Raw genomic sequence first — 25,514 nt, forward strand, 5'->3', positions numbered from 1 at the left:
CATGTAATTAAAGGACTTTAAGAAAGATATTGAAAGTACTTATGGGTCACGGGAGCCTACCCAAGCTGGAGGGAAAACAGACGCCTTAAGACTGGAAGACGTAACCGTTCATTTCTATGTGCAAAATCAGATACTCAGGAAACAGCAATTAATGGGACAGCTTAAAAGGGAAGACAATCCTTGACACATGCATTCTGGCCAGCCGGAGAACTAGTAGCAATGATAGCATCTTCCACTCAGGCCAAGTAGCCAGGACACTGCCCACATCCACCCAGCAGTATTGTGCAGCATCCCACAGTTACCAAGGCATTTTAATAGACCACATCTCATCTGATCTTCCATTTTTCTTTTTAGAGGGACAGGCACAAGTTACTTCTCTGGAGCATAGAACCAGCTTCACACTTGACCTATGAATATCTTCAACTAAACCGAATCATTCAGTTACATGGGCCAGAGTAAGTGTTAAGGCTGGAAAGTCTAAGAATTTCAAGTTCCTATGGGCACATGAATGCTGTGTATACACACCTCTACAGCCTCCACTGCACCTACAGTACTATTTTACAGAATAAGTAATTAGTTGCTACTCTGCTACTAACTGATACTATTGAGCAGTTCCATGTAATTTTCTAAGCATATCACGTTTTACCATATTTTATGCTCATAATAGCTCTAAAAGACACTCAATAAATACCCATCAAATGAACGGCCCGACTTAAGTCTGTTCAACAGCACTTGGTGATACTACTTTCCCTTCACAACCCGTAGCATCATGACTTTCATTTGACTCCTACTGGAAGTATCTGGAGGCTAAACAAAAAGGAAGGGAATATAGTAAGAACTATATATGTGAGCTTTTATTACCTAAAGACGATTTTGTGGCTTATCGTGAATATACGGTAGTTGTAAGCAAGAAAGACATTGCCCCTGTCCTATCAAAATGTAATCTAGTGGATAAGACAGATTTTTGAAAAAGCAGGAACACTAAGGTTCCATCATAACTGATAAGGAAGTAGACAGATGTAATTTATGTGAGTGGATGGAACAAGCAATCCCCAAATTTCAATGGCTTATCACAGCAAAAGTTTATTTGTTACTCACAAATACAGCTGCAGATCAGCAGCACTCCTTCCCAAGGGTAACTCAAGAATTCAAATCCTTTCTTCTGGCTCCATCTACCCTCCAGGACCTCCCCAAAGTATTTTTTTTTTTCTAAATTCTCTCCATCCAGCTAGTCAGGGAGAGGAAAGGAACAGCCTGGAAGATAATGCACCTGATATTTAACCCCTCCTGGATGTGATACACATCCCTTGAGCTCTCATTTCAATGTGGGAATGAACCATATTGTTCCACCTAGATGCAAGGGGGTGGGAAATGAAGTTTCTGAATTGAGAGCCACCTATCAGCCTAAACTCTATTCAATAGAAGGGAAACACCACTTGTAAGTCAGATCAGGCTCTGCCACAGGGATGTATGAGAATATATAGATAGGGGGAGCCTAGCCGATGCTAGAGATGGGGCAAGCTGCTCTGAGGAAGTGATGTTTTAGGTAATGCTGATAAGCCATGCTGAGTAAGCTGAAGTTTATCCTGAAGCAGTGGAGGCAAATCTTAAGCAGGGGAGCAACATAATCTGTTATAAATTTCAGAAAGATCACTATGACTCCATCATAGAAATTGGACTCATGGAGAACAGAACTCTTGGAAGAGGATGTCATGACTCAGATAAGAAATGATGAAGATCTAAACTAAAGATGTGGTAATTGTGTTGAAGAAGAGAGAAAGTACTCAAGTCAACTGGACCTAATGATAAATTGGATAGAGATAGGGAAAGGAAGCGAGAAATAATGGTGGTTCAGGGTCTGGTTTGTATAACCTGAGGGAATGTAATACAGTTAAAAGAAATGAAGGAAGATGGTGCTTGTGGGAATGAGGATGTTGATTTCCATTTTGGATGGTTTGAATTTGAAGTACTTACTGGGCATCCAGATGCTAATGACCAGTTGAGTAAAAAAAAAAAGTCTGAAACCTCAGGATTGAAATCTGGGATGGAAATCATCAGCTTCCATCACTCTGACTTGGGAGTCATAAGCTCACATGGAAGTCTTGAGGGAACCATGGAAATGTATGTGACCACCCAGGCTACACTGTTTAGACTTTATCTTACAGTTAAGGAGCCCTTCTCACTGGATTTCCAGGTTTCTCTCACCTGGAAGACCTCACTGCTGTTTGCGATGTCCTAATGGCATCCTGTCTTCCCCAGCTCTCTCCTTCCTCAGCCACCATCTGGGTGATTGCCACCATGCCTTAAACAAACTCTATTCTTCCTCAGAATTTTGTTCCTCCTCCTCTCCTTTTTATCGTTTGAAGCATAAGCTCTCCACGGCCTTTACAGATTGTTGATGGGTGCTGTGTGTTTTTCCACTACAGAAGTACTCCCCCACTCCACCCAAGTTTCCACCCTCATGTCAGGGTTGACATTTCTGAACAGCTAGTCCTGCCACTCTGCCCCAGGTTCAAAAAGCACAGTGACTCCTCGACCAAGCAGAAATGAAGAGTGCCATTTCCCCAGCTCTGTGTGCTCTCTCTTGCACACCCACATTTGCATTAGTTTTCAGCTTGTTTCCACTCTGCCAGTTTAGCTTTGCATGTCTGGCACTAGGGGTGGCTCCCGGGATATTTTGCAGCCCTCTTCTTTCACCCAGAAGGAAGGTGCACCACTCTGACCCCAATTTACTGTTGAATGCCAACTGGCAGGTGGCTGGGGTGAAGGAAGGGTGATGACCCTGCAGGGCACTCCCAGCAGGCAGGGAATTGGAGTACCAGCTTGGGACCCACAGTTGCAGCTTAAAACGGTCAACAACAGCCAGAATCCTGGATGCTGAACTCTCCTGTTATTCCCTACAATCTTGGCATCTTCTCAGTGTGGTTTGAATACTAATGCAAAGAAAATTTCTCAGAAGTCACGCTCATTCTAGGAATCAGAGAGTTGAAACAGTGTCTCACCCTTTTCTAAATTCTTGTAATGTACAGATTCACGCCCCCAAACCAATCTTAATTTCCTCAAAGATGGAGGAGGGAGCAATTGCTAGACATATACCATAAACAACGTTCTTCATCTGGATACCTCCCAGCTCCTACATTGTTATTTCTAATATATTGGGGTGTGAGGTCCTACTGTTTGTTCAGCTTTCTAAGACTCCTCCTGCAAGGGTAGAATACCCTCTCCAACATCATGGATGTCCAAGGGACTTTCACAGTAGAATGCATGAAGACCATCAGCATCTCAGCTTGACACTACGCTTTACTCATGAATGCACCTCTCTCCAGCTCTAGCTTCCACTTTCAGAAACTCACCTCCTTTCTTGAGAGAGGAAGATTTCTCCCTTCCCTGCCCCCAGGGCTGCTTGACATCCACGTAACCCCTCCATAACCTTTCTCTCTCTCAATCACACCACAGCAGCTTCCCTTTATACTCTATTGAACCAGATCTCCCCATGCCCTTTGGGCAACTTTGTGACTAAATGGCAACAGCTCATAAGATGGGTTCCGGATATTTCCTATTAGTTTCTCCACCTTTCCCACCTGCCCTATGCCTTGAGAGACTGAACCTTGAGAACTGCATTATTGGGCTCTCTTGCCTGATAGCAATGGGAATTTGGCCAGTGGCAGTTCCCAGCAGGAGACAGAGGCTAGAAAGAGAGTGAGTTCAGAGTATGTATTTCCCGTCTCATCCCCAAGCATGAAAGTTGGATGCCTCCCTCTACTATAGGTTACAATCCCTGTTGGAGGCCCTCTCCTTATAGCCACCCTCTCTGAGTTCTCCACAGCTGCTCCTCTGCTTCTCCCTTCAGGCCTGGGGGACCCAATGTCTCTGTGCTGTTGCCCCAGAATACTGCAATATCCCTCTTTGACTTCCCCAAACCCTTCCCACACCTTTGTAAATATTTTCTTGATTAAACTCTCCACAAATACCAAGTCTGAATATGCCATCTATTTCCTGCCAGAACCCTGACTGATACAGGAGACTTTTACCACACTGTGATGAAAGATTTTTGCTAATTTATGTCAATTTCATTTAGCAAATATTGACTGACTGCCTACTGTGTGTCAGGTCCTGTTCTTCTCACTGGGATTATAGCAGTGAACAATACAGAAAAAGTTCCTGCCTTCACAGAGATTATATTATAATGGGGGGGGGCAAGGGACAAAAAATTTAAAAAATAAATAATCAAACTATGTGATATAGCAGCAAGTGATAAGTACTATGAAGAAAATATAAAACAGGCAAAGGGAAGAGGAGGGGCAGGAGTTGGGAGGCATTCAATGCTATACAGTGGGCAAAGATGGTCTCAATGAAAAGAGACTTGGATGTGAGTACAGTGAGGACACAAAGAAGTATGGTACATGGAATGATGCCCTGAAAGAGTTTACAAGCAGATTGTTGGTAATGAGCCAAACAACAATATGTTAGATGGGTTATTAATTGGTTGACTAAATATCTAGAAAATTCTGCTTAATTAATTGATAGGTACCTAGAAGGGATTCCAAATGACTGCCATAAGGTTGTGTCTTCATTGAAGCATTCAAAACTCTTGTCAGTGACTAGACTGTATGCCTGTGAAAGTAGCTATCACGTCCACCTTATAAAGCGCCACACTTAATACATAGTTTGGCAGATAGTAGGTGTTCAATAAAAAATTAAGTGAATGAAGATACAGGTTTTGCAGATAACATGAATCCAAGAAAGATAATGATTTTGATGGATGAGAGAATTAGGAACGAGCAAGGTAAAATTATTATATTTTATAAGAATAAATGCAAAGTTTTGGAAGTGGGTCCAAAACACCCACATGGCATCCTAAGAGCATATTGAATAAAGAAATTTAAGAGTTTTCCTTGATTGTGGACTCGAGAGTCAGCAGCAAGCTGATGAAGTTGCATAGGAATCGATGCAGGCTTAGGCTGTGTTAATGGAGATATAACATCTGAAGAAGATGCTGGTCCTGCTCAGGGGTATACCAGTCAGACCACAGGTGGGAAATCACATTCATCTCTGGGTACTACGTTTAAATAGCAAAACACAAACTAGACTGTATTTACAAGATACAGGCCAAAATGGCAAAGTGATCAAAAGTATTCCAGAAACACTAGGTAAATAACTTGTAGATACAAACTTACAGCAGATAGAGTGGTGAATAAAGGCAGCCTTCAATCCTCTAAACAGTTGTCGTGAGGAAGAAGAATTAGACTATTAGGTCTCTCCCAGGAGAGGAAAAACTAAGACTCATGGATGAAATCTATATTCTATCCACAAAAAAATAATTGAGTATCCTACCTTCAGGTAGTCACTATCCTGGTACTGGTGTATTGTGCTGAGCAAAGCAGTCAGTCTCTGCCTTCATGAAACTTATAATCCAGAAGGGATTCTTTTCCCATATAACAATCCCTGGGTCCATCCGTGTTGCTGCAAACAGCATTATTTCGTTCTTTTTTTATGGCTGAGTAATATCAAATATACTCCAATAAAAATTTTTTAAATTAATAATATTCTAGAGGGGAAACTGACATGAAGTAAAACATCATGATATATATGTATATGAAAGGCTATGAAGGACAAGCAGACAGTGTGATCAGAGTTCTCAGAGGTTTTAGGGAATGACTTGTTTTGATTTAATTTTTTGTTTTCTATTATTTTGTTTTGCTTAAGAGTTCAAAGAACTGGAAAACAATGTTGCTAAAGCCTAGTGAGTAAATGGGAGAATAGCTGAATTATTGGGAGACCAATTAAGTGCTAGAACTTAAGAGATATTCATTAATGGCTTAAACCAGGGTGATGGCAATGCATATAGAGAAAAATCATTCTATTTCAGATATACTTTGGAGTAGAAATCTAAATGACCTCAGCATATATTGGACAGGTAAGTCACACATTCATTAATTCACATTCCTTGATATTTTGTTATTATGTGGAGAAGATACTATTTGTTATTATGTGAAATGTTTTACAGACAGTGTCTGTAAAGAAAATGCTCATTGAGTCAATGAAACAAATATGAAGGGAAAGGATTTGGACCTAGGACTCCAGTGGTCTTTTTTTGTTTGTTTGTTTTTAATGTATATATCAGTTTTTACTAAGTGTTTTTTTTTTTATACAGCAGGTTCTTATTAGTCATCAATTTTATACAAATCAGTGTATACATGTCAATCCCAATCACCCAATTCAGCACACCACCATCCCCACCCCTGTGGGGTTTTCCCCCCTTGGTGTCCATATGTTTGTTCTCTACATCTGTGTCTCAAATTCTGCCCTGCAAACCAGTTCATCTGTACCATTTTTCTAGGTTCCACATACATGCGTTAATACACGATATTTGTTTTTCTCTTTCTGACTTACTTCACTCTGTATTACAGTCTCTAGATCCATCCATATCTCAACAAATGACTCAATGTCATTCCTTTTTATGGCTGAGTAATATTCCATTGTATATATGTACCACAACTTCTTTATCCATTTGTCTGTCGATGGGCATTTAGGTTGCTTCCATGACTTGGCTATTGTAAATAGTGCTCCAATGAACATTGGGGTACATGTGTCTTTTTGAATTATGGTTTTCTGAGGGTATATGCCCACTAGTGGGATTGCTGGATCATATGGAAATTCTATTTTAGTTTTTTAAGGAGCCTCCATACTGTTCTCCAGAGTGGCTGTATCAATTTACATTCCCACCAACAGTGCAGGAGGGTTCCCTTTTCTCCACACCCTCTCCAGCATTTGTTGTTTGTAGATTTTCTGATGATGCCCATTCTAACTGATGTGAGGTGATAGCTCATTGTAGTTTTGATTTGCATTTCTCTAATGATTAGTGATGTTGAGCAGCTTTTCATGTGCTTCTTGGCCATCTGTATGTCTTCTTTGGAGAAATGTCTATTTAGGTCTTTTGCCCATTTTTGGACTGGGTTGTTTGTTTCTTTAATATTGAGCAGCATGAGCTGTTTATATATTTTGGAGATTAATCCTTTGTTGATTCATTTGCAAATATTTTCTCCCATTCTGAGGGTTGTCTTTTGGTCTTGTTTATGGTTTCCTTTGCTGTGCAAAAGCTTTGAAGTTTCATTAGGTCCCATTTGTTTATTTTTGTTTTTATTTCCAGTACTCTAGGAGGTGGATCAAAAAAGATCTTGTTGTGATTTATGTCAAAGAGTGTTCTTCCTATGTTTTCCTCTAAGAGTTTTATACTGTCTGGTCTTACATTTAGGTCTCGAATCTATTTTGAGTTTATTTTTGTGTATGGTGTTAGGGAGTGTTCTAATTTCATTCTTTTATATGTACCTGTCCAGTTTTCCCAGCACCACTTATTGAAGAGGCTGTCTTTTCTCCATTGTATATCTTTGCCTCCTTTGTCATAGATTAGTTGACCATAGGTGCTTGGGTTTATCTCTGGGATTTCTATCCTGTTCCATTGATCTATGTTTCTGTTTTTGTGCCAGTAACATATTGTCTTGTTTACTGTAGCTTTGTAGTATAGTCTGAAGTCAGGGAATCTGACTCCTCCAGCTTGGTTTTTTTCCCTCAAGACTGCTTTGGCTATTCGGGGTCTTTTGTGTCTCCATACAAACTTTAAGATTATTTGTTCTAGTTCCATAAAAAATGCCATTGGTACTTTGATAGGGATTACACTGACTCTGTAGGTTGCTTTGGATAGTATAGTCATTTTCACAGTATTGATTCTTCCAATCCAAGAACATGGTATATCTCTCCATCTGTTGGTATCATCTTTAATTTCTTTCATCAGTGTCTTACAGTTTTCTGCATACAGGTCTTTTGTCTCATTAGGTAGGTTTACTCCTAGGTATTTTATTCTTTTTGTTGCAATGGTAAATTGGAGTGTTTCCTTAATTTCTCTTTCAGATTTTTCATCATTAGTGTATAGGAATGCAAGAGATTTCTGTGCATTAATTTTGTATCCTGCAATTTTACCAAATTCATTGATTAGCTCTAGTAGTTTTCTGGTGGCATTTTTAGGATTCTCTATGTATAGTATCATGTCATCTGCAAACAGTGACAGTTTTACTTCTTCTTTTCCAATTTGTATTCCTTTTATTTCTTTCTCTTCTCTGATTGCTGCGGCTAGGACTTCCAAGACTATGCTGAATAATAGTGATGAGAGTGGACATCCTTGTCTTGTTCCTGATCTTAGAGGTAATGCTTTCAGTTTTTCACCATTGAGAATGATGTTTGCTGTGGGTTTGTCATATATGGCCTTTATTATGTTGAGGTAGGTTCCCTCTATGCCCACTTTCTGGAGAGTTTTTATCATAAATGGGTGTTGAGTTTTGCCAAAAGCTTTTTCTGCATCCATTGAGATGATCATATGGTTTTTATTCTCCAATTTGTTAATATGGTGTATCACATTGATTGATTTGCATATATTAAAGAATCCTTGCATCCCTGGGATAAATCCCAGTTGATCATAGTGTATGATCCTTTTAATGTGTTGTTGGATTCTGTTTGCTAGTATTTTGTTTAGGATTTTTGCATCTATATTCATCAGTGATATTGGTCTGTAATTTTCATTTTTTGTAGTATCTTTGTCTGGTTTTGGTATCAGGGTAATGGTGGCCTCATATAATGAGTTTGGGAGTGTTCCTTCCTCTGCAGCTTTTTGGAAGAGTTTGAGAAGGATGGGTGTTAGCTCTTCTCTAAATGTTTGATAGAATTCACCTGTGAAGCCATCTGGTCCTGGACTTTTGTTTGTTGGAAGATTTTTTATTTTTATTTTTGCGGTACACACACCTCTCACTGTTGTGGCCTCTCCTGTTGTGGAGCACAGGATCCGGATGCGTAGGCTCAGTGACCATGGCTCACAGGCCTAGCTGCTCCACGGCATGTGGGATCTTCCCGGACTGGGGCACGAACCCGTGTCCCCTGCATCGGCAGTTGGACTCTCAACCACTGATTTCAATTTTCTTAAATTTACTGAGGCTTGATTTGTGACCCAAGATGTGATCTGTCCTGGAGAATATTCCGTGTGCACTTGAGAAGAAAGTGTAATCTGCTGTTTGGGGATGGAATGTCCTATAAATATCAATTAAATCTATCTGGTCTATTGTGTCATTTAAAGCTTGTGTTTCCTTATTAATTTTCTGTTTGGATGATCTGTCCATTGGTGTAAGTGAGGTGTTCAAGTCCCCCACTATTATTGTGTTACTGTCGATTTCTTCTTTTATAGCTGTTAGCAGTTGCCTTATGTATTGAGGTGCTCCTATGTTGGGTGCATATATATTTATAATTGTTATATCTTCTTCTTGGATTGATCCTTTGATCATTATGTAGTGTCCTTCCTTGTCTCTTGTCACATTCTTTACTTTAAAGTCGATTTTATCTGATATGAGTATAGCTACTCCAGCTTCCTTTTGATTTCCACTTGCATGGAATATCTTTTTCCATCCCCTCACTTTCAGTCTGTATGTGTCCCTAGGTCTGATGTGGGTCTCTTGTAGACAGCATATATATGGGTATTGTTTTTGTATCCATTTAGCAAGCCTGTGTCTTTTGGTTGGAGCATTTAATCCATTCATGTTTAAGGTAATTATCGATATGTATGTTCCTATGACCATTTTCTTAATTGTTTTGGGTTTGTTTTTGTAGGTCCTTTTCTTCTCTTGTGTTTCCCACTTAGAGAAGTTCCTTTAGCATTCGTTGTAGAGCTGGTTTGGTGGTGCTGAATTCTCTTAGCTTTTGCTTGTCTGTAAAGCCTTTGATTTCTCCATCAAATCTGAATGAAATCCTTGCCAGGGAGAGTAATCTTAGTTGTAGGTTCTTCCCTTTCATCACTTTAAGTATATCATGCCACTTCCTTCTGGCTTGTAGAGTTTCTGCTGAGAAATCAACTGTTAACTTTATGGGAGTTCCCTTGTATGTTATTTGTTGTTTTTCCCTTGCTGCTTTTAATAATTTTTATTTGTCTTTAATTTTTGCCAATTTGATTACTATGTGTCTTGGTGTGTTTCTCCTTGGGTTTATCCTGTATGGGACTCACTGGGCTTCCTGCACTTGGGTGGCTATTTCCTTTCCCATGTTAGGGAAATTTCTGACTATAATCTCTTCAAATATTTTCTCTGGTCCTTTCTCTCTCTCTTCTCCTTCTGGGACCACTATAATGTGAATGTCGTTGCATTTAATGTTGTCCCAGAGGTCTCTTAGGCTGTCTTCATTTCTTTTCATTCTTTTTTCTTTATTCTGTTCTGTAGCAGTGAATTCCACCATTCTGTCTTCCAGGGCACTTATCCATTCTTCTGCCTCAGTTATTTTGCTATTGATTCCTTCTAGTGTAGTTTTCATTTCAGTTATTGTATTGTTTACCTCTGTTTGTTTGTTCTTTAATTCTTCTAGGCCTTTGTTAAACATTTATTGCATCTTCTCGATCTTTGCCTCCATTCTTTTTCCGAGGTCCTGGATCATCTTCACTATCAATATTCTGAATTCTTTTTCTGGAAGGTTGCCTATCTCCACTTCATTTAGTTGTTTTTCTGGGGTTTTATCTTGTTCATTCATCTGGTACATAGCCCTCTGCCTTTTCATCTTGTCTATCTTTCTGTGAATGCGGTTTTTGTTCCACAGGCTGCAGGATTGTAGTTCTTCTTGCTTCTCCTGTCTGCCCTCTGGTGGATGAGGCTATCTAAGAGGCTTGTGTAAGTTTCCTGATGGGAGGGACTGGTGTTGGGTAGAGCTGACTGTTGCCCTGGTGGGCAGAGCTCAGTAAAACTCTAATCCCCTTGACTGTTGATGGGTGGGGCTGGGTTCCCTCCCTGTTGGTTGTTTGGCCTGAGGCAACCCAACACTGGAGCCTACCTGGGCTCTTTGGTGGGGCTAACGACAGACTCTGGGAGGGCTCACTCCAAGGATTACTTTCCAGAACTTCTGCTGCCAGTGTCCTTGTCCCCACGGTGAGCCACAGCCACCCCCTACCTCTGCAGGAGACCCTCCAACACTAGCAGGTAGGTCTGGTTCAGTCTCCCCTGGGGTCACTGCTCCTTCCCCTGGGTCCCGATATGCACACTACTTTTTGTGTGCCCTCCAAGAGTGGAGTCTCTGTTTCCCCCAGTCCTGTCGAAGTCCTGCAATCAATTCCCACTAGGCTTCAAAGTCTGATTCTCTCAGAATTCCTTCTCCCATTGCTGGACCCCCAGGTTGGGAAGCCTGACATGGGGCTCAGAACCTTCACTCCAGAAGGTGGACTTCTGTGGTATAAGTGTTCTCCAGTCTGTGAGTCACCCACCCAGCAGTTAAGGGATTTGATTTTACTGTTATTGCACCCCTCCTACCGTCTCATTGTGGCTTCTCCTTTGTCTTTGGATGTGGGATATTTTTATGGTGAGTTCCAGTGTCTTCCTGTCGATGATTGTCCAGCAGCTAGTTGTGATTCTAGTGTTCTCGCAAGAGGGAGTGAGAGCATGTCCTTCTACTCCGTCATCTTGGTTCCTCCTTTTTCTTTTCCTCTGTTTTTCTTTGTGCTTCCTCTAGTTTCACTTGCTGACAGGATGCCGCATGCAGAGACTGGCCCTTCAGACTAGAGTTCCTCCAGTGAAATGGCTGCTCTGGACACCTCAGCTCCATGGCCGAGTGCAGATTCAAAAAAAAATCTCCAGTGGTCTTAATGTTCAGATTTCTGATCATTAGACCCTATTTCCATTCCAATTTTCTTTTCAACTTGGAGTGATATTGTCATTTTATAATTAAGCTTGTGTAGATACTCCACCAAGTACAATTTCCCTTGATAGGGCTTCAAGATGCCAAGTGGGCCCACAGGAGTTTACTTGGGGCACAGTCATGTGCGGCTCTCCTGAGTTTCCGCATGTCTATTTTTTCCTATCAATCCCAAACAAGGCTGCATACTTCCAAGGAAGATGTGAGTAGAGCCAGCTCTGGGGATTCCATGCCCAAATGGGGTCAAGGAAACGTGGGATCAATGGTTACACACACAGAAAATCATCAGCAGACATTGCTCTTGCTGCCAAAAGAGCTGATCTGTATCCTTTTGTCCAGAAATCCCAGATAATTTTTTTTGAAAGACATTTCCCCATAATACGACTTTCTTTCTTTACAAACTGTGATTTTTATAATCCAACTGTCAGTGCCTATTTCTTTTGAGCAATTTACCACTTTAAAAAATGACTCTTCAGGATCAAGAATAAAGTAAGACTAACCCTACACAGGACAGAATCTGTGACCGTGACTTCATTATTGCTCTGTCCTAACCTGAGCTTTCCAGCCTTCATAATTAGGTAATAAGAGTCAAGAGCCTCACATCACACACAGCAATCAGCTGTCTCTGGCAGCCTCATCTTTATGACAAAGATGTCACCATTTGTCTGGACCTAGGGAGCTCAGTGCCTGCATTTCCCTTGAGGGCCACCTAGGGAGTTTCCCACATGGAAGGATGGTTTATTTAACGTATCACAGCAAGTTCTAGTGAAAGATGGTGAGGTTCACAGAGTAACGACCAACTGTCATCTCTTATTAGCTAGATAATTCACACTGGAGATTTGTTATATTAAGGGGTACTGAAATTACTTACATCAGATAACTGAATTATAATTAAATGCTATGTAGATCATTAAAATACCATTGTTCTTATTATAAACATAAATAATGGCTTCAAAACAGGCTGATTACAAAATTAGCTTATTTCTAGACACTGTCAGTTTGTCATGAAGTGGAAGCCTTGCCAAACCTGCCTGACCTCACAGCTCTTCCTCTGTCTCTGCTCTGCTGAGAGCCCCATTTTTGGTGGATGGAAAGAGTACCACAGTGAGCTGGTGAAGTAGAGAACTCGAAGCAGAGATCTAATAGCTACTGCAGGCCCTTCCCCTGGAGGCACCACTGAGCCCAAAGAGAACCCACATAAAGATGGACTCATCACCCATGAAACCAGAGGATTTTACTTCAGGAAAAAAAATTCACAAAAAGCTCAAGGGATGGTAAAAAATATCATCCTAAAGTGTTTCTCCATTTCAATGTCAGTTCAAAATCCCCCAGGGAAAATTTGAGTGTGGGGAATAAAGTCTTCATCACACTCAAGTTTGGCCTTCTCTCTACTCCATTTTCCAGTTTGATCTCTTCCCAGAACAGCCCAACTCACCACAGGAACCCCTCCCCTGAGTTCTTGGAGCATATATTGTTCATACCATTCCTAACTCCTTTGTAGACCTCTCTAGAATCACCATGCGGTACTTCTGTTTATCTCTTCCACTGATACTTAACTTTCACATGTCAATGACTTCTAAAAGTATGAGTCATGGCAGGGAAATACAAATATCATATGATATTGCTTATATGTGGAATCTAAAAAGGGGTACTAATGAACTTATCTACAAAACAGAAAACAGAGTTACAGATGTAGAAAACAAATTTATGGTTACCAGGGGGTAAGGGAGCAGGGGAGGGATAAATTAGGAGATTGGGATTGACGTATACACACTACTATATATAAAATAGATAACAAATAAGGACACAGGGAACTCTACTCAATGGCCTATATGGGAAAAGAATCTAAAAAAGAGTGGATATATGTATACGTATAACTGATTCACTTTGCGGTATAGCAGAAACTAACACATTGGAAATCAACTATATTCCAATAAAGATTTTAAAAATATATTCTGTAAAAAAAAAAGCATAAATCATGGGAGGTCAGGACCTTGTCTTTTGTGCTTCTGGTTCACCCACAGAACCTATGACGAAATAAAATTTGTGTTTTAAGGTGGGACAAGAAAAATTGAACATAAAATTCTCTGTTTGTTTGGGCCTTCTCCTTCCCTCCTTAATGTGCAGCGTGCATCTGCATCACACATTAACCAGAGCTCCTCAGAGATGGGAGTGCCTGCTCCACCATAAAGATCAATTGTTTTCTTTCTTCTGACGCCAGCAATGTAACTTCTTAAGAGAATGCCTTCTTCCCCAGCTCTGTACAGGATCACGGTGACTTGCTGCTGGCTTTGTACGTGCTTACCTGGACTATGGGTCCTTTGGGGAACTTTATGTTAAATGTCATGTCAGTATGTTGCTTTCACGTACAATCCTTTGTCTCAAAAATGTATACGACTGTGCCTTCAACTTCTAACAGGTGGAACCGTCCTCAGAGCTTTCTGAGAATCTTATCTCCTGGGTTATAACCCTCAGTCTGGCGTGAATAAAATTCCACTTTTTTTCTTCTTGATTGTTTAATTGAATTTTTATCAATACCTATCACATAATAAGTAGGTGTACAAAAAATACCTGCTGTTTTTTCAGAAAAGGAAGGTGTTGGAAAATTACAAAATCAAGAGAAACTTTATGTAGCAAATATATAATTGTGTGTGAATACATAAATGGATTTCAGTACAATTCAATACGAGGCAATACAAAAAGCATAAATCAAAGCATATTATAGCCCATTTTTAATTACTTTAAAGTAAATTATAATGTCCTCAGGGCCTGAAGCACTCGGATTCAGCTGGTTGAATCTGTGGAAGTGAAACCCACATGGATACCTAAGGCTGACAGTGTTAAGCAATAATAGAGACCAAAGTGGGAGGTTTTAAATACCTTCAAGTTCAGACAGGAAACCTTCCCTTGGGATAATGCTGACTTGATCCCCACTTAGACCTCACTAAATCCATCACTTTGGTTACCTGGCCAACACACATAAGTGGTCAGAATATAAGTGAGTGTACATGTATGAGGGAATTCTGTCTACTGTCTGTGTTTGCAGTATTGGTTCTTTCTTCCCCCAGCCCCACTCATCACTAGACACCAAGGATCTGCAGCCCGTAGCCTCAGTTCCATTTAATTTCCCCTGTGTAAACCTAACAGATCATGCGGTACAGTGAAAGAGTTCAGGCTTTTGGTCTAGACAGCACAGGGGTCAAATTCTAGCTCAGTTCTTTGCTAGCTATGAGTACAAGGGTAGATTAGGAAGCATCTAAGGCCCAGTTTTGAAATGGAAATAATAATAAATCCTCACAGTGATTTTTGGAAGGTCCAACAGGGTCTCAATATATGTTATTTCCCCTCAGCCATCTTGGCCAGACCCTCTGCTGGGAGCTGGACTCCTATGTCCATAACCTCTACCACTAGATCGGCTCTCACTCTAAGTCACTAACCACAGGAACCAAGATCCTCCATTATTTTGCCTCCAAATGCCACCCCTGCCTGCAGACACCTGCTGGCATTCTCTACCCACCAGACTGGATCCACTTCATTCTTGGACTAGAGCCCAGATACTGGTCAAAGTCACCACATGACTTTGAGGAAGTGTAACTTGGAGCGCAAACCAACACCATGCCATCCCTACCCATCTGCGTCTTTATTTCCTCTTACCAGCCTGTCCTTACTTACCAGCCTGTGCTCAAGTCCCAGAACACCTCCCTGATGAGTCTTCAATGAAATATCCATTTAAAAGGATGGCACTATCTGCTGGGCCACTGGGAAGTGCAAACTGAGGCTCACTTGCATCATCTGACCTAAAGTCTAAGTGCTTTATAACGTTCATGTGTTGTATTAGAAAGCCATAGTCAGAAAAAATAAATACAAATATTATATAAAGAGAGGAAGCATTTATATAAGGGGCCACCCAGATTCTGTCTAATTTGGAGAGGCTATAAAAAAAATAGTGGTTAAATGCAGAAATTCATGAGCCAAATTATGCAGGTTTGACACCCGAATCCACTGTGTCATTTGGGACAATTTACTTAATCCCTTTATGCCTCAATCTCCGCATCTGTAAAAGGAGGATATGAATAAAAACTACCTCATAGTGATAGTGAGTATTAAATAAACTAATGCATTTAACACACCTGAAACAATGCTTGCTGCGTGGTGAGTGGCAGTGTTGGGTTTACTCCTGATTGCAGAGGCTACTGTCAATTGATGGGCATCGCTAGATTTAGATGGGAAATTTGTACCAGTCTCAAAGTGTGCATTATAAACAATTCTTGGAGGTGGAGTACTGTTATGAGTTCAATTGTGTCCCCCTCACAATTTATTTGTTGGAGTCCTAACCCCCAGTACCTCAGAATGTGAACGGATTTGGAAATAGGGTCACCGCAGATGTAAGTAGTTAAGATAAGGTCATACTGCCCCCATAATCAAATATGACTGGTATAATTATAAAATGGGGAAATTTAGACACAGCCACACACGTAGGGTCTTTCACTAAGAGGCCCAGGCCTTGAGGGAGGGCTGGAAGTCTTACTTCGGGAAGCAACACATTCTGCACCATACTGGTATGATAAAGCACTCATCCCCTTGAATCGTCCCCACTAATGCCATAGGGAAACACATACATCATGTAAATAGGAAAGTAGAGGGCAGAGCGATGCACTTAAAAACCTAAGAATCCAAAGATTTCAAGCAACCACCAGCAGCTAGGAGAGAGGCATGGAAGTGTCCTCAATAGGAACCAACCCTGCCAACACCTTGATCTTGGACTTCCAGCCTCCAGAAGTGTGAGACAATACCTTTCTGTTGTTGAAGTCATCAACTTGTGGTACTTTGTTACAGCAGCCCTACCAAAAGGATACAAGGACGGGTCCAGGTGTCAATTTTAGTTGAGGTCAGTCAAGCACGAGCAGCTTGTGGAACACCTCAGGACACTGTGCCATGAAGAACAGGAATGCCATCCAAGGCACAATCCTTATGAATCGAGGTGGCAAACACACACACACATGCACACGCACACACATACACACACACAACACTCCATTCAATGTGTAATCAACGACCATTGAGTGGATGGACAATTCACACTACAAGAGTTCAGAGCAAGGTAATCATGGAAACTCTACTAGAAAGGCTACAAATACACTCCAGCACTAGGTGGAAAGGGTTAATTTCCTGCAAAATTCTTTAAAACCAAGAAATCCATGCTCAAGGATCCTGCTTCCCCCTTTCATCCCCCCTTCCCCCTAATTCTAACCCATCTTTCTCAGCATATCCTTTCCCCAAAGGATCTGTTCAATCCATAGTCACTCCCATACACATGTGAAATTCCTCCCCTTTTGTTCCTTCAACTCTCTATGCAGAAGATGCTTTGCAGCAACAATCCCATTAGCTTTACAAATGCTGTTTGGAAATCCAGGCAGAGCTATTGCTTTCTCAGATGGTTGGGAACGTGGTACTCCAAGTGATTTTTTTATCCCAATTTCAGGGTCATGCTGCTTGGATCTGTGGAGTGGGGAGAGAAGGAAGAGTAGGAGAAAATCTTACCTCTCCCCAATCCCAGCAGAATCAGGCAGGTTTCCCTGGAAGGCACCAATGCTACAACAAACAAATAATAAATATTCCTTCACTAAAATGATAAGTCTCACTTCGGTAAGCAACACATTATACACCATACTGGTATAATAAAGCGCACATCCCCTTGAATCATTCCCACTAATACAATGTATTCAGTGCTCATATGATTACAGTTTTACAGCCTGTTAGCAAAAACACATACAATTGAAAAGTGCAGCTAATGCAATGTGACAGAATACTGTTATTACAAGAAGAAGTTGTCAGCACCGAGCAATTGATTTTCCTTCATCTCCTTCCTGCTTCTGCCCATCCTCCCCACCTCTCCTGGAGATGTTTATTATATACTCTAGGTGCAGTCCTTTCTCTGAATCAATTCTAATAGAGTGCAGTGAAAGAATACAAAGACAGGAAAAGTCAACACTCTTCTAGGTGTTCTAAGGGGAAAAAACTTTCTTTGGGGTTATTTTCTTCTCCAAGTCTTTATTAAAGCTTAGGGAACTATGTCTCATTTCCCCCAGTTAATGATCTTATCCTTTTGCTCTATTATGCCATGCCTATATATTGCCCCTTTCTTTTTCCTTTTCTTGTTTTCATAAAGTAAAAATAGAGGTGGCTTTTAAGGATGAGGGCTCCTACATTCCTGCTGATTCACTTCCATGCATTTTGAAGAGCAATGGAGGGACAAAAGTAGGAATACAGGAGACCAAAAGGATAAATTATTTGGTTATTGCTTGGTCAATATTTTCTTTACAAATGCCTACCTCCATTCACAAGGTGACAATAGCTATATTAAACAATAATAGCAACCTAATCTATAATAGAATGATAGAATTGTACAATTGGATGGGACATAGAAATCATCAAATCCATTGTAATTTTACAGATGAGAAAAATCCAGCCTCCAAGAGTTAAGGAATTTATCTGAATTCTCACCACTAGTGTGAGAGCTGAATCTAGAATTCACTTTTTTGCTGCTGTACCATCCTATACCTTTAAATGTAACACACATCAATGAGTTACTGAATTACCCAATGGCCCTTAACACCTTTTCTGTTTCTTGGTTATGATGGAATAGAAGAGTTCCACTTGTCAACGTAGGTACAAGGGAGAACAGAAAAATCCATGAAAATTGCTTAATGGACCTCTGAAAGATCAAGTTCTCAGAGCAAACATTAAAATACCCTGGCTTGTAGATTCCATTTGTGGGTGATGCACCCTCCTAAAATACAAAGAAGTGCTATTTCTCCCCTACCCTATTTCAGTGTGTAATTCCCACATCTTCCTTTCCCACCTCACCTCATTAAAAGAATGCACCCTTTGTTGGTACCAAACATAAATGCTGATGCCTCCTCTCTCACTCAGCAGGATCTCATTATAACATCTGAATATCTGATAGTTACATGAACCAAGGGTCACATCAAGGTCTCCAAGCATTACTGCTCATTAGTATTCGAAAGGTAAAGCCTCAGACAGTTGGGTTTTGACCCACTGGGGCAATTGCATCTGTGGTTCTGGTTACACTTTACATTTTTATAAATTGACCGCAAAGTTTGGGATCTTTCCTCTTGAAGATGGCTTAAGGTACCCCCATGTGTGAATAGAGGGTGCAGGTGCTGATTTTGGTTTTGGTTTATGATGCCAACTAGCAAATATTCATGGATGGACAGCATTTAATTGGGGCTGAAACTTACCTGCATTGAGTAGGGACTTGTAGATACAAGTACCTGTTCGAGAAGAGCCACTCTCCCTCTTGGCTGTACACCCTTGAGCTGCCCATATTAAGAAACAGAAACAGAAAGAAAGCAGGGCGTACCTCACATAATCTAGTGTAGCAACCCTCTGGAAGCACTGGCCCGCTGCGACACAAGTGGCCTGAGCCAACTTTATAAGGTTTGGGGAGACTCACTTTGCTTTGTATCCATCTCATCTTTATCACCCTCTTTCCCCAAATAAACATACTTTCCTGGGGCCCCTTCCTGCAAACCCCACAAGCAGCCGGTCTCTGTTCAACAGTATTCTTGGCTTTCCTCTTTCCACAACAATTGTGGAAATGCCATTTCCTACATCTTCCCCTGCCCATAAATCTACTAATCATGCTAAGACATTAGGTAGGAACCACCATTTGTGACTTTAACAATGGTAATTTCCTATAGTTCAACCTAATACTAACGGGTAGCAATTAAGACACTATCCACTCTCTGGTTCTTTTTTTTAAACTTCTTTTTACAAAAAGCTTCTTTGGACATGAATGCCTTTCATAGTGTAAATTTCAGGCCTGGTTGACATGTGTCTGCTGCAGGGGTGCTGTGACACTTCCAGAAAGGCCACTAGACATCCATCTATGACACATTCTAATACTGCAACAGGTAAAGGGAAGGGACGAGGGAGGATTTTCTTCCTCCAAATTCCAATTCAGTTAAACTCATTATGTTCACTGAACATCTAAACATGGCAGACACCATACTGAGTGCTGTGAGAAAAGGAAAGATGCAGAGTAAGGCACAGTCTGGGGCCTCCAGAAATTCTTAATCTGGGTAGGAAGACAAATTCATAAGTGCCAAGTGGTATAAAAGAACCACCACAAAATGTTTCGAGAGCTGAGACAGAAGAGGTGAATTCCTACTCAGAGTACCCAGTCGAGGCAACATGGAGCAGAAGAATCAGCCCTGGTCCCTGTAGGAGGTATCAGTAGGTAGAACGCTGAGGCTAGGGCGTCCAGCAAGAAACAATCACTATTAATAATCATGCAGGCCTCCTTCTAGGAGCTAGTTATGCTGAGAGTGGTTATGACACCTCTGGTGGTGTTCGTCATCTCCTGCTGTTAGGATGAGGAATCCAGACCAGCAGAAGAACTGGGGAAGATCTCGGGCATATGTTTGCTTGTATCTCCCTGTGTTCATTTATCCAGCACTTTAACTAACCAGCTATGATCTTCTCCAGAACAGGAGATAAAATGACAAATGAAATGTGGAGCAATAACAAAAGGCTAAGGCAAAGTTGCTGGTTTTATTGCATGCCTTTTCATGGGCAGATAGGCGATAAGGTGACAGTGATGAAATAAAAATGACCTACCTTTTAAAAAAAGATAAAAATCAGGTAATTACTGAAGCTTCAGTTTTTTATGAAATAATTGGCAATGACCTTTGATGAAGAAATCACATTGTGATACTGCTGACAGGACAATTTTCCACTGAGGCAGTGGGGAGATATGTAGCAGCTGGTTCCAAAAGCAGGAAAAATGTAATTTGTTAGCCCAGGCAAGAAAACTGCTCATTTATTGATACAAGACTGAACGAGTGCAAAATTTTTAACTGCTGGGACTAGAGGAGGCCAGTTAACCAATGCTGTTCTTGGATAATGTGACAGGTCATCACCAGTGCCCTGCCTCTATTCCCAGAGGTCCCTGTGGCGTTCCAATGCTGATGGCTCCGGGTGTCTCTCTGCCTGAGGGCTTTTCCAGCTATACTGCCCCATAGGCTGGAAGTGCCAAGGTGTTAACACCCCAGGACCAATGCACAATCAAGGGCAGAGCTTAGTAGAAAGTAAACCAGATTCATCTCTGCTCAGTGGTACCACCCAGATGTGTGTTCTACAGCCTGTCCTTGAGTCCCCAGCAGGATGGAGCCTCAGTTGCCCACAGCTGTAACCCACTCATTAATATACTTTTCATTGACTTCCTCACTCTCTGTCGTAATTCCCCACTCTCCATCTGGGCTTCCTGGGATCACCTCCCAGATAAACAACTTGTATCCAAATTGATGTCTCAGAAGATGCCTGGGGGTAGTGCAGGTCCAAGGAATCAAACTAAAACACATCATTTTTTCACATGCTGGTGTCTCAACGAACAAATATTTATTGAGTACCTATGATCTAAATAGCACAGTGCTAGGCTTAAACTACAAGAAAGCTTAAGTTCTAATTGCAAGAGACTCACAATCTAGGTGCGCAAGTAAAACATGGATTCACCAAATGTTAAATAATGAAACTGGCAGACCTTCAAAATGGCAGAGGAGTAAGATGTGGAGATCACCTTCTTCACTACAGATACATCAAAAATAGATCTACACGTGGAACAGCTCCTACAGAACACCTACTGAATGCTGGCAGAAGACCTCAGACTTCCCAAAAGGCAAGAAACTCCCCACGTACCTGGGTAGGACAAAGGAAAAAGGAAAAACAGAGACAGAAGAATAGGGACGGGACCTGCACCTCTGGGAGGGAGCCATGAAGGAGGAAAGGTTTCCACGCACTAGGAAGGCCCTTCACTGGCAGAGATGCGGTTTGGAGGGGTGAAGCTTCAGAGCCACGGAGGAGAGCGCAGCAACAGGGGTGCAAAGGGCAAAGCAGAGAGATTCCTGCACAGAGGATCAGTGCCGACCAGCACTCACCAGCCCGAGAGGCTTATCTGCTCACCTGCCGGGGCGGGTGGGGGCTGGGAGCTGAGGCTCGGGCTTCGGAGGTCAGATCCCAGGGAGAGGACCAGGGTTGGTGCATAAACACAGACTGAAGGGGGTTAGTGCACCACCGCTAGCTGGGAGGGAGTCCAGGAAAAAGTCCGGACCTGCCTAAGAGGCAAGAGAACATTGTTTTGGGGTGCGCGAGGAGAGGGGATTCAGAGCAATGCCTAAATGAGCTTCAGAGCCGGGCGAAAGCCGCTGCTATCAACAGGAGCATGAGACGCTAAGGCTGCTGCTGCCGCCACCAAGAAGCCTGTGTGCGAGCACAGGTCACTCTCCACACCTCCCCTACCGAGCGACTGTGCAGCCCGCCACTGCCAGGGTCCCGTGATCCAGGGACAACTTCCCCGGGAGAACGCACGGCGCGCCTCAGGCTGCTGCAACGTCACACTGGCCTCTGCCGCCGCAGTCTTGCTTCACATTCCGTACCCCTCCCTCCCCCCGGCCTGAGTGAACCAGAGCCCCCTAATCAGTTGCTACTTTAACCCCATCATGTCTGGGCGGGGAACAGACACCCTCAGGTGACCTACACACAGAGGCGGGGCCACATCCAAAACTGAACCCCCGGAGCTGTGCGAACAAAGAAGAGAAAGGGAAATCTCTCCCAGCAGCCTCAGGAGCAGTGGATTAAATCTCCACAATCAACTTGATGTACCTGCATCTGTGGAATACCTGAATAGAAAACAAACCATCCCAAAATTGACGCGGTGGACTTTGGGAGCAACTGCAGACTTGGGGTTTGCTTCCTGCATGTAACTTGTTTCTGGTTTTATGTTTATCTTAGTTTAGTATTTAGAGCTTATTATCACTGGTAGATTTGTTTATTGATTTGGTTGCTCTCTTCTTTTATATATATATATATTTTTTTTTTCCTTTTGCTCATTTTGTGAGTGTGTATGTGTAGGCTTCTTTGTGTGATTTTGTCTGTATAGCTTTGTTTTCACCATTTGTCCTAGGGCTTTGTCTGCCCATTTCTTTTTGGTTTTTCTTGTGTGTGTACTTTTTAGCACTTGTTCTCATTGGTGGATTTGTTTATTGGATTGGTTGCTCCCTTTGTTCTTTCTTTTTCATTATTACTTTTTTATTTTTAATAATATATTTTTATTTTAATAACTTTATTTTATTTATTTATTTTTCTTTCTTTCTTTCTTTTTTTTCTCCCTTTTCGTCTGAGCCATGTGGCTGACAGGGTCTTCGTGCTCTCACCGGGTGTCAGGCCAGAGCCTCTTAGGTGGGAGAGCCGAGTTCAAGACATTGGACCACCAGAGACCACCCAGCCCCACATAATATCAAATGGCAACAGCTCTCCCAGAGATCTCCATCTCAAAGCTAAGACCCAGCTCCACTCAATGACCAGCAACCTACCATGCTGCACACCCCATACCAAACAACCAGCAAGACAGGAACACAATGCCACCCATTAGCAGAGAGGTTGCCTAAAATCATAATAAGGTCACAACACCCCAAAACACACCACCAGAGGTGGTCCTGCCCACCAGAAAGACAAGATCCAGCCTCATCCACCAGAACACAGGCACCAGTCCCCTCCACCAGGAAGCCTGAGCCAACCTTACCCACTGGGGGCAGACACCAAAAACAACAGGCACTATGAACCTGCATCCTGCGAAAAGGAGACCCCAAACACAGTAAGTTAAGCAAAATGAGAAGACAGAGAAATACACAGCAGATGAAGAAGCAAAGTAAAATCCCACCAGAGCAAACAAATGAAGAGGAAATAGACAGTCTACCTGAAAAAGAATTCAGAGTAATGATAGTAAAGATGATCAAAAATCTTGGAAATAGAATGGGGAAATATAAGATATGTTTAACAAGGACCTGGAAGAACTAAAGAGCAAACAAACAATGATGAGCAACGCAATAAATGAAATTAAAAATTCTCTCGAAGGAATCAATAGTAGAATAACTGAGGCAGAAGAACAGATAAGTGACCTGGAAGATAAAATAGTGGAAATAACTACCACAGAGCAGAATAAAGAAAAAACAATGAAAAGAATTGAGGACAGCCTCAGAGACCTCTGGGACAACATTAAACACACCAACATCCGAATAATAGGGGTCCCAGAAGAAGGAGAGAAAAAGAAAGGGACTGAGAAAATATTTGAAGAGATTATAGTTGAAAACTTCCCTAATACGGGAAAGGAAATAGTCAATCAAGTCCAGGAAGCGCCAAGAGCCCCATACAGGTTAAATCCAAGGAGAAACATGCCAAGACACATATTAATCAAGCTATCAAAAATTAAATACAAAGAAAAAATATTAAAAGCAGCAAGGGAAAAGCAACAAATAACATACAAAGGAATCCCCCTAAGGTTAACAGCTGATTTCTCAGCAGAAACTCTGCAAGCCAGAAGGGAGTGGCAGGACATACTTAAAGTGATGAAAGGAAAAAACCTGAAACCAAGATTACTCTACCCAGCAAGGATCTCATTCAAATTTGATGGAGAAATTAAAAGCTTTACAGACATGCAAAAACTAAGAGAATTCAGCACCACCAAACCAGCTTTAAAACAAATGCTAAATGAACTTCTCTGGGCAGGAAACACAAGACAAGGAAAAGACCTACAATAACAAACCCAAAACAATTAAGAAAATGGTAATATAAACATACATATCGATAATTACCTTAAATGTAAATGGATTAAATGCTCCCACCAAGAGACATAGACTGGCTGAATGGATACAAAAACAAGACCCATATATATGCTGTCTACAAGAGACCCACTTCAGACCTAGGGACACATACAGACTGAAAGTAAGGGGATGGAAAAAGATATTCCATGCAAATGGAAATCAAAAGAAAGCTGGGGTAGCAATTCTCATATTAGACAAAATAGACTTTAAAATAAAGACTATTACAAGAGACAAAGAAGGACACTATATGATGATCAAGGGATCCATCCAAGAAGAAGATATAACAATTATAAGTATTTATGCACCCAACATAGGAGCACCTCAATACATAAGGCAAATGCTAACAGCCATAAAAGGGGAAATAGACAGTAACACAATTATAGTAGGGAACTTTAACACCCCACTTTCACCAAAGGACAGATCATCCAAAATGAAAATAAATAAGGAAACACAAGCTTTAAATGATACATTAAACAAGATGGACTTAATTGATATTTACAGGACATGCCATCCAAAAACAACAGAATACACATTCTTCTCAACTGCTCATGGAACTTTCTCCAGGATAGATCATATCTTGTATCACGAATCAAGCCTCGGTAAATTTAAGAAAACTGAAATCATATCATGTATCTTTTCCGACCACAACACTATGAGACGAGATATCAGTTACAGCAAAAAATCTGTAAGAAATACAAACACATGGAAGCTAAACAATACACTACTAAATAACCAAGAGATCACTGAAGAAATCAAAGAGGAATTCAAAAATTACCTAGAAACAAATGACAATGAAATCACCACGACCCAAAACCTGTGGGATGTAGCAAAAGAAGTTCTAAGAGGGAAGTTTACAGCAATACAATCCTACCTCAAGAAACAAGAAACATCACAAATAAACAACCTAACCTAACACCTAAAGCAATTAGACAAAGAAGAACAAAATAACCTCAAAGTTAGCAGAAGGAAAGAAATCATAAAGATCAGATCAGAAATAAATGAAAAAGAAATGAAGGAAATGATAGCAAATATCAATAAAACTAAAAACTGGTTCTTTGAGGAGATAAACAAAATTGATAAACCATTAGCCCAACTCATCAAGAAAAAAAGGGAGAAGACTGCAATCAA

General features: G+C 41.2%; 1 long non-coding RNA gene across 2 annotated transcripts in view; it reads right to left on the minus strand.

Annotated features, from left to right (window-relative positions):
• LOC113626774 (uncharacterized) overlaps positions 1 to 25,514 on the minus strand; it is a 153,384-nt gene that overhangs the window by 104,037 nt on the left and 23,833 nt on the right. The window contains exons 1-2 of one of the 2 annotated variants that reach the window (XR_003435265.1): positions 21,666 to 21,708; positions 17,248 to 17,298 (exon numbers count right to left, since the gene is read on the minus strand). This is a non-coding gene — a long non-coding RNA (uncharacterized LOC113626774). Of the gene's footprint in view, positions 1 to 17,247; positions 17,299 to 21,665; positions 21,709 to 25,514 lie in introns of those variants that run through there. The other variant, XR_003435266.1, reaches the window with a different exon arrangement.

This window comes from Aethalodelphis obliquidens, unplaced genomic scaffold (genome assembly GCF_003676395.1).
Source record: "Aethalodelphis obliquidens isolate GAN/ISIS:26980383/991018 unplaced genomic scaffold, ASM367639v1 scaffold19, whole genome shotgun sequence".
Lineage (NCBI taxonomy): Eukaryota > Metazoa > Chordata > Mammalia > Artiodactyla > Delphinidae > Aethalodelphis > Aethalodelphis obliquidens.